This window comes from Lycorma delicatula, chromosome 4, assembly GCF_047948215.1.
Source record: "Lycorma delicatula isolate Av1 chromosome 4, ASM4794821v1, whole genome shotgun sequence".
Classification (NCBI taxonomy): domain Eukaryota; kingdom Metazoa; phylum Arthropoda; class Insecta; order Hemiptera; family Fulgoridae; genus Lycorma; species Lycorma delicatula.
In genome coordinates this window covers 147,611,413-147,626,411 of record NC_134458.1, presented here as the reverse complement: position 1 = coordinate 147,626,411, position 14,999 = coordinate 147,611,413, and the positions used below count along the sequence as shown (strand labels likewise).

Here is a 14,999-nt window from a genome sequence, read left to right as displayed (position 1 = left end):
AGATTTATTCCACCTGAAATTGAAAAATTGTGGTCAAAAATTTTTGACCACAAATGTCATTACAATATAGCAATTACTTGATCAACTTTAAATTTTTTTCAAACCAACATATGATTATGTTAATGAGAGAAAAAGGGAGATCAACTTATATTAAGTGTTTAGTTGTCAAAGTTGGACTCTGTAAGATGATTATACATCATAACACAGGACTAATAGCTTGGAACATGTGGTGTAATCTCTCTCTATAGTGACTATAATAAAATTTAACATGTGGTGTAATCTCTCTCTATAGTGACTATAGTAAAATTTAAATATAAATTTGGTCTAGTATCCCACAAGATTGTGTTTTATACCATACCCTGGTACTTTACCCCTCCACAAAGCTGTAGTAACCTTAATGTTCAACTCTAACCAAAACCCTAATCTGTCTCCACAGAACTCAAATTTTAACCCTAATCTGTCTCCACAGAACCCGTAAGCATCTTAACAGGTAGCCATAACTTGCAATATTGATTGCTCATTCATTGAAGTACTGATTTACATGGTGTGGATTTTGACCTTGCATGGGTCACCTGCTTTCCAACATTTAGACCTTGTGTTCTCTGATGCTAAATATATCTACTGTGGCATATTAAAGCATGAAAAAGCCTAAAGTTGATCAAGTAATTTCTCAGAATTACCATATTTTACTATTTATGACATATTTATTAATATTATATTATGTTAACGTAGTTACATCTTGACATATTGCTTTTTGTTCTAACATTTTTTCACATTACTTTGTTGTAAAAATAAAATGTTACATTTTAACGTTTAGATAGTCTAAATTTGTAAATTGTTTGTTTTGAATACAAACAATAAACTTTGTTTTGCACTCACGTATTCACTTCAGTATAAATAAAACATAAACTTTGGTATGGTTATAGTACTCCTCATTTCCCCTAGTAAGCCTTGTAAGGGATGTTTTAAGAATGGTGTGCCATTTTCTGTTGTGATTTGTCATAAGGATAGCCATATAAAGTCAAAACAATAGGATTTATGAGAATCCCCTCATGTATCATGCAAAACCACTGCACCTCAGATGATGGGTGTGTGGTGTGTAATATCAAAAAACATCGGTCCTATTTTTTTGTGTACACCGTTAATGCGTAACGATATCAGAATATTTTATTGCAGTTCATTGTACTTTTGGAAAATGAAGATTGATACTGTTTGTTTCTACATGAAGGCGCAACATTACCCTGCGCAAATTCAAGAACAACTTCCATTAACAAAACTTTGGTGATTGTATATATATTCTACCAAAATATCCAGATTTGACACTGCCAGATTTTTTTCTTTAGGGGTTATTTCAAAGAAAAAGTCTGTAACAAACAACTGAAGCTCACTAGGTGAAAAAGCTGTATTGAATATTCCAGACACAAATTGAAAACTGCTGTAAGAAACACAGTGAAAAGGATGGAAATGTATATTTAGAAAGTTGGCAGACTTTTTCAATATTTAGTTTACAATTTAATATGTTGTAAGTAGGTGGTGGTTGTGGTTGGAAGAGGCCGTACGAAGGCAAGATAGTAGGTTATGTAAATACACTGATGGAAATGTCTGCTAAGGTATTTGCATCAGTGGCATTCTGACAGTGGTCATTTCTTGTTTTGGCTACGTTGGAGGCACGACATATTGGACTTATTGGCACATGTTTCATGTTGCCTGCGTTGATTCTGATGATGGGGAGGATCTTGCCAGGGCTCTTGTGGACGTCTTTAACAGAGTCAGGATAAATAGTGGCGGCTGCCTGAGGCAAATACAAATGGAGATCTACGGGCAGAATACTGTGATCTTCGTACGAAAGATACTAAAATGTGAGGGGAGAGCGTCTGAGCGGTGTCTACATATAATCGCGATGGATGCAAGATTTCCATCTGCTTGGAGTACCGATTCCCCTCATGATGTCTCCCACAAGACGGAGACTATTAACGATAAAAACTATGGCGACTTATGCCGATTTACTTAGATCCCTTAAAACACAGGTTGTAGTACCGCCGACGTCGGATATTCTCTCCATATGTAAGTCTGGAGAGAACATGGAAATTAAGGCGAAGGAGAGAAAGGAAAAATTAAAGCAGTTATTGACAAATACTATTAAGGAGGGAAAGGTACTCACTAAGACCAGGATGGCTGTTCTCCGGGTGCGAGACATGGAGAGCGGCATATAGCCGGCTGAAGTCCAACAAGGGCTGTCTGAGGCCTGTGGTCAGGAAATGCCAGATCTTCAAGTGATCGTCAGACCTGGTTTCGGAGAAACTACAGTGGCGATGTGTCGACTTCCTGCGCCGATCGTCTTATCACTAGTGTGAAGAAGGGTCAATATAGGGCTCTTGTCATGCAGAGTAGATGTTTTAGATTACCTATGAAGTGTTATCGATGGTTGGAGTTTGGCCATACAGCCAGAAACTGCAAAGTTGCTGGTAGGTTGGCTGTGTGCTTCTACTGCGGTGGTGAGGGGCACTGCGCTGCGGAGTGCAAGAGTACTGCAAAATGTGTCAGGTTTGGCTTAGAGGGACACCGTACTTGAGCAGCAGCATGCCATGAAGAGGCTAATACGAAGAGGTTTAGTAGAGATGTGGGTGTTGTGGATGTTAGAAGCTTTGTCCTGTTTTCTGCATGATTCTTGTGTGATGTTTTCGGTGTTTGTATTTGACGTGCTGTATGTGTTGTTTCCAGTGGTGTTGTTTGTGTGGTGTGTGACATCCTGTTGGTTTGTTATGATTGTGTGTGCAGGCGATTTCCTCTTCTTCTGATGAAATGCTTTTATAAGCACTACCAGGAAGGTGGGAAGCCAGGGGTGGAGGTTTAGTCAGTTGTGCACAGGTATACATACACCCTTGGTTATAACTGGCAGAACCTGTTAGTGAGCCTGATACTGCTTAGGCGCCCGTAAATGGGGTTCCTCCACCTCAGGAATGGGGTAGTTATGATACTACATGTATAAAAAAAGGAACTATCCCAACATTTGCCTGCATGGATCAAGGGAAACCATGGTAAAACCTTGATTCATTTGATCTGAGGGGCACAATATACACAATTAATTATAACATATCACATCAGGTGTGATAAAATCTCATATTAATCTTTTCAGTTAGAAACACATGAGGTAAAAATATACATGATCAATGTATACCATATATGTACACCAATGTAAATTATTGACAATCATGATCAATGATAACGTAATAGTAGATACTACATAAAACAATTTTCGGAATAATCAAGTAAATGTAATATATATATATATATATATATATAGTAGAAAGGTAAAACTCAAGGCATAAACTTGCTATTTATATGTTTTTATTACATGTTATTTGGAATATCTTTTTCTTTTTATAACAAAACTTACTTTGCTGAATGTTTGTTTATGGAAACTATTTATAATTTATTCAAATATGTGCAATGATTTTAATAAATTTTCATAACCATTTTATGGTTTTTTCTTCTAACCTAAAATAATTAATTAATTATATTGCTGCATATAGTAGCTTGGAAATTTTAGGTAATGTAGACCAGCTTGAGGTTAGAGTAACGGTATATTTTATGTATATATTAAGGCCTGACGTGCTAAAACTGAAGCTAATGCACTGCAGTTGGGTTTGGTAAGATATTCAAAAATCAATGTCAGTTGGTATTTGGTCAAAATCAAACATCCAGTAATAAGAAAGAATTTTATTAAAATTAATAAGAAATCAAAGAAAAGGGAAAAAAGTAGATGACAGGAAAGAAATAATGTAATCTTTGAGGGACTTGTGAAACAAGCAGATAATCCCCCAAAAAGGAGTATTATTCCCTTCTATTAGAACCCATCCTCACCTAACTTTCACAGAAGTGTAGCGTTAACAAGCACGGGAGCAGCACGTTACTAGTCAATGTTTCTGTGTTTATCAGCTGATCAGTTCAAATATAAATGGAATTTTTGTTCCTGAGCGCCTACGATTGGTAGGAATGGGCCCGCGCTTCTAGTATGCCTGGGTGGGGTATTAGGAGTGGGGAGAGCCGACCATTCCACACTCCCAACCAGTGCAACAGGTGCACCCCTCCACTGCGCAATGCATAATTATAAAATTTCTTGCTCGTCAAGGAGTTCAAGCGATGAAAATTTTTCGGAGATTGACTGTTCAGTTCGAGGACCAAACATTGTCGTGTGTTTGCCCGGCATAAAGAGTTCAAGGAAGGAAGAGAACAAGTGGAAAATCAAGAACATGATCGCCGCCCTTGGAGCAGCATTATAGATGGAAACATTCACGTGGTTCGAGACATTCTTCAAGACGATCGATGGGTGAGAGTATCAGAAATTGTGAAAGAAGGTGATGCATTTTTTGGGATCATCACCTGCGACGAAACGTAGGTCTACCACTACATTCCCTAGTCGAAATAAGCTAGTATGGAGTGGCGGCGAAAAGGAAAGGGGCGACATCCCTTGTGAAAGCCAAGTCTCGACTGTCAGCCAGCAAGTTTCTTTCAACCTTTTTTTTGACCGGCGAGGTATCTTGCTCATAGATATTTTGCATGAGCGACGCACAATCAGTGCAGCTTAGTACTACGAGGTGAGTGCTGCATATTGCCGCAAAAGATGAGACCAACTGATTTGAGAGGCCATCTTCACCACGACAGTGCCAGGCCCCATACTGCAGCTCTCTAACGGTTTCAAAAGTAGAAGAAATGCACTGGACTCAACTTGATTATCCTCCCTACAGCCCAGACCTATCGTCCTGCGATTTTCATTTGTGGGCCGCTTAAAGAAGCTGTAGGAGGGCAATGATTTGAAGATGACAAGGTCATGGAGGGATTCGTGGGCAATTGGCTCTTGACGCAGCCAGCTTCATTCTACGATGCTGCGATAAAAGACCTTCCTTCTCGTTGGGAAAAATGTATTTCTAAAGCAGGAAACCATGTAGAAAAATAAATTATATTTGCCTTTTATTTTTCAAGAAATAAATTTAAAAAAAAATAAAAAATAAAATCCCGTTTATATTTGATTTACCCTCGTATAATAAAACAGATTGTTTGTTTTCCTGGTAGTAGTATAGGTTTCTTTATAGAAAACCCCTAACTCATTCTCATAATTTTGTGGCATATTGAAATTATCAACTTAACTATTAACCATTAAACTAGTTCCTCCATTGAGAGTATAAGGGGTATTTTTCTGTTGTTGTATGTATTTATCTCATTTTTGAAACATTAAAAATTATTATTCTATATTTGCTTCTCTACTAGTTTTTAGTAAAACAGTTCTTAACAAAGAAATTCATATACCTTGCATATTAATAATAATAATTTTTATTTATTTAATACAGCAAAACAGCAGAAGCCATATGTGCTGTATTAATAATTATAAAACAGTGGCAAACAAAAGCATATAATGCTAGGGCCATAGGTCTGGGCTGTAGGGAGGATGATCAAGTTGATCATTAAAATAAAAAACAGTTAAATTTCTAACTGATTAGATAACAGTTGCTAACAACAGCAACAATAATAATGACTTTAGTCAATCTAAAATCATTTCCAGGTTAAACTTATAGAATCATCTTCAAATCCTGCATTTATTGTTTGAAAAACTGGAAGAAGTCAATCTCATTTTTCAGATATTCTGAAGTGACCATGCTGTGGAAGGCAGAAATATAATTTTTAGCTGCAGACTAAATGGAAAGAAATTTCTAACATTAGTTATTGGAGTTCTGATTGAGACACTGCCAGGAATAGTATTAAGGCCATGAATATTTTTATAAAAAAGAACAAAGTGAAAAAATTTCTTTTACTGTACAAGGATGGCAAATCCAACCGCTGACACGTATCAGAGATGCTTAATGTAAGAAATTATCCAGAACACTGTATCATTTCTGCAGTGAATGTTGTCTGTTCCAGGTGGTAGTGGAATATTCCAGTTGACTCCGAGTTAAAATTTGTTAAATGTCAGACAAGAGTTTGGATTTTGAAATGGTCTTGCAAGCCATTTAATCAGCCCAAGGTTGCGCTTCACCTTACTAACAATTTCATCCATATGACCTTTTAAATAAAGCTTGGTGTATAATAAGACTCCGAGATCATTTACTCTGTTCAATTCTATAGGCTCACCACCAATGGAGTAAACTTGATGAGAAAGATTGGTTTTTCTGGAGAATTGAACTTGAAGGATGTTATTCAAAGTTGAAGGCATTTTGTTAACCTATGCTCAGTTGTAAACAGCATTAATATTATTCTGTATCAGAAGATGGTTGTGCTCAGAAGAGACTGAATGATAAATCTTAGATCATTTGCATAAATTTCAATGACATCTTAGATAACCACCGACACATCATTCATAAAAATTAAAAAAAGCGACCCAAATTAGAGAGTCCTGAGGAACTTCAAAAGAAGCAACGAACTCATGAGAAGACGTCACACCTGCATAGTGAATAGAAAATCTTCCTTAAAGGTTTGAGGCAATCCAAAAAATCAGGCTTTCGCTTAAACCATAATGTCTCAGTTTACAAAGAAGTATATTAGGGCATCTTGTTGAACACCTTTTGGAAATCAAAGTAGGTAGCATCTACCTGACCTTGCCCCTCTAAAAATGAAGTCACCCCATGAAGTCAAGAAAGGGGTTGAGGTTAAATGTTGTCAAGCAGTTCTCCATAAATTCGTGTAGATGATTGGTGTAAGTGGTTGGATATGACAGTAAAAATGGAAACAGACTATTTTTTCTATGATTTTGGAAAAAAGAGCTTAATATGGAGATAGGACAAAAATTATTTATTATACATGGACCAGGTTTAGGAATAGGTATGACAGTTGCCTTCTTCCTAAGGGAAGAAAAAATACTGGATTGCAAACTCCAATTGCAAATGGAGTTAAGGGCAGGAGCGATCAACAGACTAACTCCTTTGATAATATGTGGATAATATATTCTCCAAAACCAAGTAAGTTTATCATTAAAATTAATCTCACAATAATGAGCCTGATATAGTTTATCTTGTCAGAGAGCAATTTTTACCTTTTACAAAGCTCACAAAGCATTGTAATCAGACAAAAGACCAGAGTGTTTATACCATCAATGAGCCTTGTTTTTCTTATTAATCAGTAAAATTAACAGAAATCAGCAGAAAACCAAGGAGAAAATCTGGAAGGATGACAGCAAACAAAAGGATACATATCCATCTATAGCATCAAAAATGACCTGATAAATTTATTGACAGCTTGATCAAGAGAACAACTCAGGAGAACTCCAGACAAATCAGTTTCTGCCACATCAGAATACAGGCCTAGAAAGTCACTCCTGCTAAAATTATGTTGGACATTGTTCACAGTAGTAAAGAAATTCAGATTTCTTAATAAAAGCAGAAAATGGAGGATGAAACTTATCAGGGTGAACTACACTTTTAGATGGAGCTGTTTCAACAAATGGTAAAATTGAGATTCAGTTGTTAGCTATCATGTCGAGCCATCTGAGATTCAAGATCAACAAAAGAGAGATTAAGGTATCGACGAGGTTAAATGTTAATCCAGCCCTTCGTTTTGCATATAAATAGATGTTGTGGAATACTAGTGTAGTAGATGCAAAATACTGTTGCATCACAGCAGGTTGAACAGCTGGAGAAAAATAATGGACACCAATTAGAAGGCTCTTCATTCCAGATGTTGGAAACTTAAGAAAGTTGTACTTGGAAACAATCTCAAGTGAAAGTTCTAGGTCAGTCCGCCGAACATACACAGTGACTAAATGGGATCCACTACCCGCTTACAGTCTGAAACTGCATAATCTCTATCCAAACGGTAGATCTTATATGATTCAGGGAAGAAATCTGCATCACAATGAATATCATTGAACCATGTCGTAAGGACATTGAACATTGAAGTCATATCTCGCTAGAGATACAAAAAGCTTGTCCGATATAGTTCTGAAGCCTCAAACATTTTGATATAATAGCATTAAACTAGTCTTATGATTCGATAAGAAAGCCATCCTTCTCTGGCCGGCAAACTATCATTTAAAACATTATTAAATGTATCAAAGATAGGGGCAGTAAGAATACCCTCAGCCCATAGATCCGGGTTATTAATCTTCATAAATTTCGAATCATTGACATAACATGGAATAAATTGTAAGTAGCAAATTTAGGTTTTAATTCAGTATATTTAAAAAAAGCTAAATTAAGATCTTTACACTAATTTTTTATATCAGCAGTAGTGATTGAAGGTTTGAACTGCTAACAGAACGAGCCCTCTTTTTGTTTTTAGTGTGTGCAGTAACCAAATCAGTATTTAATTCCAAACGGTCAAATTTAATATTTTTATTTTTGTTGGATATCAAATTACCGGGAGCGCAATCAAGACCACTAAGCTGAACTTTTTTACTGGGAAAATTCTTAACATTACACTTATCTGTGTTTCTCCTCAAATCCTCTTCTAGAGAAAATCGAGAACATGAAGTATGTTGGTAAAAAAAGAAAAGTGTTTTGAAGCATTATTTTTTAGCCTTCTATACAGTAATCCTTTGGTTTAATGCGATTTTGAATTTGCACGGTTGATTTTATAACACTGCCCCTTGACTTAACGCGGATCTGGTTTTGAATTAACGCAATCAGAATTACTGTACATAAGGTGTAAAATAATATTCGTGAAAGGATTCTTAAAAAGGATTTTCGGTAAACAATTTACACGGACTTATACGTGCAATATGACATATATGACTTATACATGCACTACACGGACGTGTAATGCGATAAACAATGAAACAGGTTTTCCCTTTCAATAATAGCATACGGAAGTATATTAGGTTGGTAACACTTAAGTGTTTGGTTTATAGACATTTTAATGATCACAGTCAATTAGCTGTTCAGAGAATATGTTGAGTTGCGTTATTCTATCTTAGTTATATTACCGTGTAGTATATAAGTATTCTGATCGATCTGTGTTCAGGGCGTAATGCAAAGGCAATTTTTTTTTACATGCAATATTGTAATTTATTGTGCGAGATATTTTAGAATTTTATTGTGAATTATTTACGTATTATCTTTTTATTTTTCGTGTTTTTAACTATGTCTGACCTTATACTATGGGAAAGAAAAGGAAAACTAACACTCTTGAGGCAAAGTTGGAGATGATAAAAAACATCATGATGTTTTACGTAACATTGATATCGCAAATTATGTTGGCCTTGTCGAATCAACAATTCGTTCAATAATAATAAGGATAATTAAAATAAGGATACAATTATGATTTCTGGAAAAAATGCTAGTCCTCTTCAGACTTCACGAATGTCTTATTTATGATCTCCTTTAAAAAATAGTTGAACTTGAAAAACTATTGAATATTTTCATAGAAGATTGTACTCAACGTCGTATTCCCATGATTCGTGAAAGAGCGTTAAGTTTGCATGAACTATTAAGACTTAAATACAATGCTGAAGATATCAACCCATTCAATGCAAGCACAGGATGGTTTGAAAATTTAAAAAAACTTTCAAACCTGCATAAAATTTTGATCCAAGGTGGAGCAGCCAGTGCAAATGAAGAAGTCGAAAAACTGAAAAAGATTTACAAATTATCATGAAAGAAGGAGGATACACGTCACAGCTACTATTTAATGTTGGCGAAACGGCAATTTTTTGGAAAAAGATGTCTAAACGTACTTTTATCGCAAAATAAGAACGCCATATGCCCGATTTTAAATTATCTAAAGATCGATTCACACTTTTACTTGGAGGAAAAGCGAAGGGTAACTCTAAACTAAAACCGTTGCTTGTATATCACTTAGAAAATCCCCATGATTTTAAAGGAATTAACAAACAATCTGTACCCGTGTATTGGACATCCAACCAAAAAGCATGGGTAACGAGGCGCATTTTTTTTTTTGACCTATTTAAAAATTGTTTTAGTCTGCAACTCAAAGATTTTTGTACAGGAAAAAATATCGCACACAAAGTCGTTCTATTGCTCGATTACGCTCCTGAATATCCAAGCTCCGAGGAATTGGAAGCAATTAATTCACATGTAAAAGTAGTTTATATGCCTGCAAATACATCACAAGCCATTTAGTCAAGAACTGATAGCCAGCCACATTCAAGGCTTACTATCTTAAAAAAAAAAAAAAAATTTCTGAGGTGGTTTCTGCGACTAACAGTTCAAGCAATGAGATCTGTAATTTTCGAACGTTCTGGAAAAAATATATAACATCCTTCTTTCTGTACGGAATGTTGACGAAGCTTTGAAAGAAATCGAAGAGAGTATTATGTGTGGAGTATGTTACAAGCTGTATCAAGATCAAACTGCATTCGATGGACAAGAAATTACAGGTACTATTAAAAATGAAGATGTGCAACTTGCCAGCAGTATAGGGGTGGAAGTTAATGCTGAAGATATAAATGAACTAGTGGAAGAAGATAAACAACTTTTAGGAAATGAAGACTTGTTAGCACTAGCCGAGTTGCCAAATGAGCTACTAGATGACAATTCGGGTAGCAGGGCCATCAAAAATCGACAATGGTGAACCTTCAACCTCATCCTCCATTTCACAGCCACAATTAACAGTAAAAGGATTACAGGAGGAATTATGATTCATCGAAAAAATTTGTAATTATGTAACTGAAAATGATCCTGATCGAGAACGAATTACGAAAGTTGTAAATGGACTTAGGTAATACGATATGCTACAAGATGGTGCTAGATCAGTTGCAACTATCAATAAAGCAGAGTAAACTGAACACAGTTATTTTAAGAAACCAAAGCTGAACTAAATCACAAGTTTTTTTTTTAATATTCCTTATTGTATTTAGGCCTATGTACGTTTATTGTAAGGTAACTATTTTTTTAATAATACTGTACTGTAATATGATTTTTCTTTTGTAGTTTATTATTCTTATATTTTTTACTTTGTTTCTACAATACTGTACTGTATGTAATCATATTTATTGTATTGAATTCGATTTATATTCTATTAAATAAAGCATGTTTAGTCAAATCGTCTAAAACTTCTGCGTCTTTTGCCTGCGAAAAGAATTACGAATATAGCCTACTAAATATGTACACGTCCAGATACTATACTGTACTTTACACCTTTTTTGAGAAAACAGTTTTTATTTACGCAACAATTTTCTGGAATGAATTAATCGCGTAAATCAAAGGATTCCTGTATACTGGAATTATATTTTACTATAAGATAATTAGATTTTAGTTGTTTGGTTTAATGAATAACATATCCAGACTGCTTGGTGTGAAATTGAACAGGTCATTGCTTACCTATATTTGGATTACAGTTCTTCAGTATAAGTATTATCACAATTGTATAATCCTTTGGTAGCTGTTCATCTGTCTTTTACTTTCATGAATACATTTCTGTATCTCCATCCTTAATCATCCGTATGTTGAATCATAATGTTATGGTTTATGAAAGGCGGAAGAGTTTTAAGAGACAAATGTCCTTAAATGATCCTGAAATATGACAGTATTATTTTATTTATAATGTAACTGTAGATGTAATTCATCTAACTTTTATTTACTACAGGGTGATTTTTAGTCCTGTTACCCAATTGTTAATGTCTCGTAATTTTTTTCTAAGAAAGGGTCATGCCACAGTCACCTGGACGCAAACTGATGGTCTGGGATAGGTTTGGTATACTGCTGATTGATTTCATGCCATGTGGAACGACTATAAATGCAGAAATCTACTGCAAATCTCTACGTAAGTTACGGCGCGCCATTCACAATCAGCGACGTGGGCGCCTGACCGACGGCGTTGCCCTGCTGCACGATAATGTACGTCCACATGTTGCGGGTCCGACACGTGATTTACAGAGAACATTTGGGTGGGAAATTTATGAGTACCCACCATATAGTCCAGACTTAGCTCCTTCTGAATATCATTTGTTTGGGAAATTGAAAGAATTTTTGAGCGGTAAGCAATTCGCGAGGGACGAAGTTGGTAGCGCTACTCAACCGGTATAGATACGGCAGTGTGAGTTGATTCTCCTTGAGATATGTAAAGTTTTGTGCCTTTTCCGGTCCTGTTACGAACAGAATGTCTTTTACCATAGAACGAGTTTTCATTCTTGAACAATATTTTGCTACGAAATCGTACGCGAGTGTAAAAGAATCATTTCAAATTAAATTTGTTGGTGTTCCTCCGCCAGAAAAAATGTCAATTTCTAGGCTAGCAAACCGATTTCGAGAGACAGGTAGTGTTTGCGACAGAAAACGTAGTGATCGACCAACTCGCTTGACAGATGACGTTTTAGAGAACTTGTGAAAACAAGATTGCTCAATTCTCCACGGAAAAGTTTACGAAAACTTTCCACGCGAGTTAGTTTGTCATATTCGAGTGTTCAGAAAGCTGCTAAAAAATTGAAATTGTATCCGTATCGTGTACGATTAGTCCAAGAGCTTCAGCCTCCAGATTTAAACAAGCGATTGCAATATTGCCGTTGGTTTAGGTTTCTCGTAAACGATAACGGAATCGAATTTTTAAACACAGTGTTCTTTAGTGATGAAGCTTGGATCCATCTCGATGGTTATGTGAACAGTCGAATTTGGGCGGTTGAAAATCCTAACGCTTTACAAGACAAATCTTTCCATCCTGAAAAAATTGGTGTGAGGTGTGCGATATCTCGTCATCGTAGAGTCGGACCCGTATTCTTCGAACAGACAGTAAATGGTGAAGTATACAGGAATATTGTGCGCCAATTTGTATCCCTCCTGTTACCTCAAGAACGGTATTGCTGGTTTTAGCAAGACGCCGCTACATGCCACACGTCTCGAGAAACCATGCATTTTCTGCGAGAGTTTTTTGATGATCGAACAATTAGCAAGGGCTTATGGCCTCCAAGGTCCCCAGATTTCACATCTCCTGACTACTTTTTGTGAGGCTATATTAGCCTTCAAAAACAATCCTCACACTATTGATGAACTTAGTCAATATTACAGACTTAATCAGAAATATTTCCAATTGAACTCTTAAAAAGGTTTCTGCTAATATGTTGAAAAGATCCGTGCGTGTGTAACCGCAAGGGGTGGGGATTTTGAGCATATTCTTTAACAATTATGTAATAGCTTTTTATTAAATCTCTTTTGTAAGTAACAAATACATTATTTTATTCCACCTAAATTTCCCTTTCTTAAATTACATTTAAAATTGGGTACAGGACTAAAAAATCACTTTTTAACTACAAGGGAGATCTCTAAAGTAAAGATCGCTGGGAAGTTTGTCTCTTTAAGTTTGGCGAACCTATGTCATTCATGGCCACGCTAGTAATGCACACTCTGCATTTTCTGTAAGTTGTCGCGTTGTACTGTCTTTGATTACGTGTGAGTTGTTACGTTATAAAATGAATAGGAAAATCGATGTTGCCGCGAATTGTGAAATACGTGGTCATACGTTTTTTAAACCATCAAAACGTTAAGCTGGCTAAAATTCATAGGAAGTTGGTTGCTGTGTACGGTGATAATATGACAAAAAAGAAGCGTCCGAAAATGGTGTGAAAGGTTTAGAAATAATAGAATTAATGTGCATGATAGAGAACCTTTACTTCTCCAACCTCACCTAATTCAATTTGCGCAATGTAAGCACCCTGAGCATTCAACTGTCCGAAATTAACCATGACCATCTCGACAGCTCTTAAGTAAGACGCACAGTCCTTACTGTCCGAAGAGTACTTAGTCCCTTTGCACAGTTTCTTATAATTGACAATTCGATCCCTCATTCTTCTTGGGACAGCCGTCTCATTTGTGCCCTCTCTCCACAAAGAGCACACAGCGACGGAAACTTGCTAGCTCTGCAGTGTCTTTCCATTTCCAGTGTTTTCCCCGCAGCAGGTCAGTCAGCGGCGCAGAAAGTTGTGAAAATCTTTCTATATATTTTCGCAGCCAGTTATAAGTGCCGAAAAACTTCTGCAGGTCTTTTCTTGACCCGGGAATCTTGTGATGGTCCGTAGGTGTTGCTTCTCCGGAATATTACCCGTGGGTATATTTTATGGCCCAAAAATGATACCTCTTCTCCGCCAAATTAGCATTTCTCCAAAGAGCATGTCAGATAGTAAAGTTGTAGGCGTTCCAGCACCAAATCTAGGGGGCGTAAGTGTTCTTCCCAGCTACTGCTGTAAACAATGACGTCCAGGTAGACCAGTCAGCACTGGCGGAGGAGGCCAGTGAGAACGTTCTTCATAAGATGCTGGAATATGCTGGGTGCATTTTTCGAGCCAAACGGCATTATTCGGAACTGGTATCGGCCGCCATCTGGAACTGAAAAGGCTGTAAACCGTTTGATTCTTCCAGGGGTGTCTGCCAATAGCCACTTTTAAGGTCGATTGTCGAGAAGACGCGAGCGCTTCCCAAGTCTAATAGTTTCATAGATCAGTAGCAGTAGTGAATCTACATCTTCAGTGATTTCGTTCAGTCGGTGAAAGCCTTCACAAAAACGTAGTGAAGATTTCTTCTTTTTAACAATGACCACCGGAGGGAAACGGCCGGCTTCCTTCCCGAAGTTGAATCTCATGTACTGTTGACCGTGTCGGTTGCAAGGGAATGCTGGAAAATACTCCTGGTGTCGCTTCAACACCGTCTTCAGTCTTGTCTTCACCTCATAAGGTGTGCTGCTCCAGCAGTACTGGTAGAAAGGTAACTTCACTACCTGGAGTTAGTCGGTGAATGAGTTTCCTCTTCTGCAACAGGAAAAACTCCACTGGTTCATTAGCCACTTGCGTTCGTCCATAAAGTTGGAACCACAGCTTGGCAGTTGTTTGAGGGTGGTTATATTGATGCCGAAATCGGTCGATGAACTCGGGCCAATCGAGTTGTAGGTCTTTGTATTGTCTGCCACAAGATAGAGCATCTCCTTTCAGCTGCCCTTCGGCGTATTCCGCTCATTGCTCCACAGGCATTCTCTTTTCTTGTAGTTGAGTTTGTAGATGAGAGAGGATCAGTTTTGGATCGTCATGTGGCAGGCCGCTGAAGGTTGCCGTTATCACTGACAGAAATGAT

General features: G+C 36.9%; 1 protein-coding gene across 2 annotated transcripts in view; it reads left to right on the top strand.

The window, feature by feature from the left end:
- LOC142323941 (uncharacterized) overlaps window positions 1–14,999 on the top strand; it is a 38,671-nt gene that overhangs the window by 1,468 nt on the left and 22,204 nt on the right. The window lies entirely within an intron of this gene.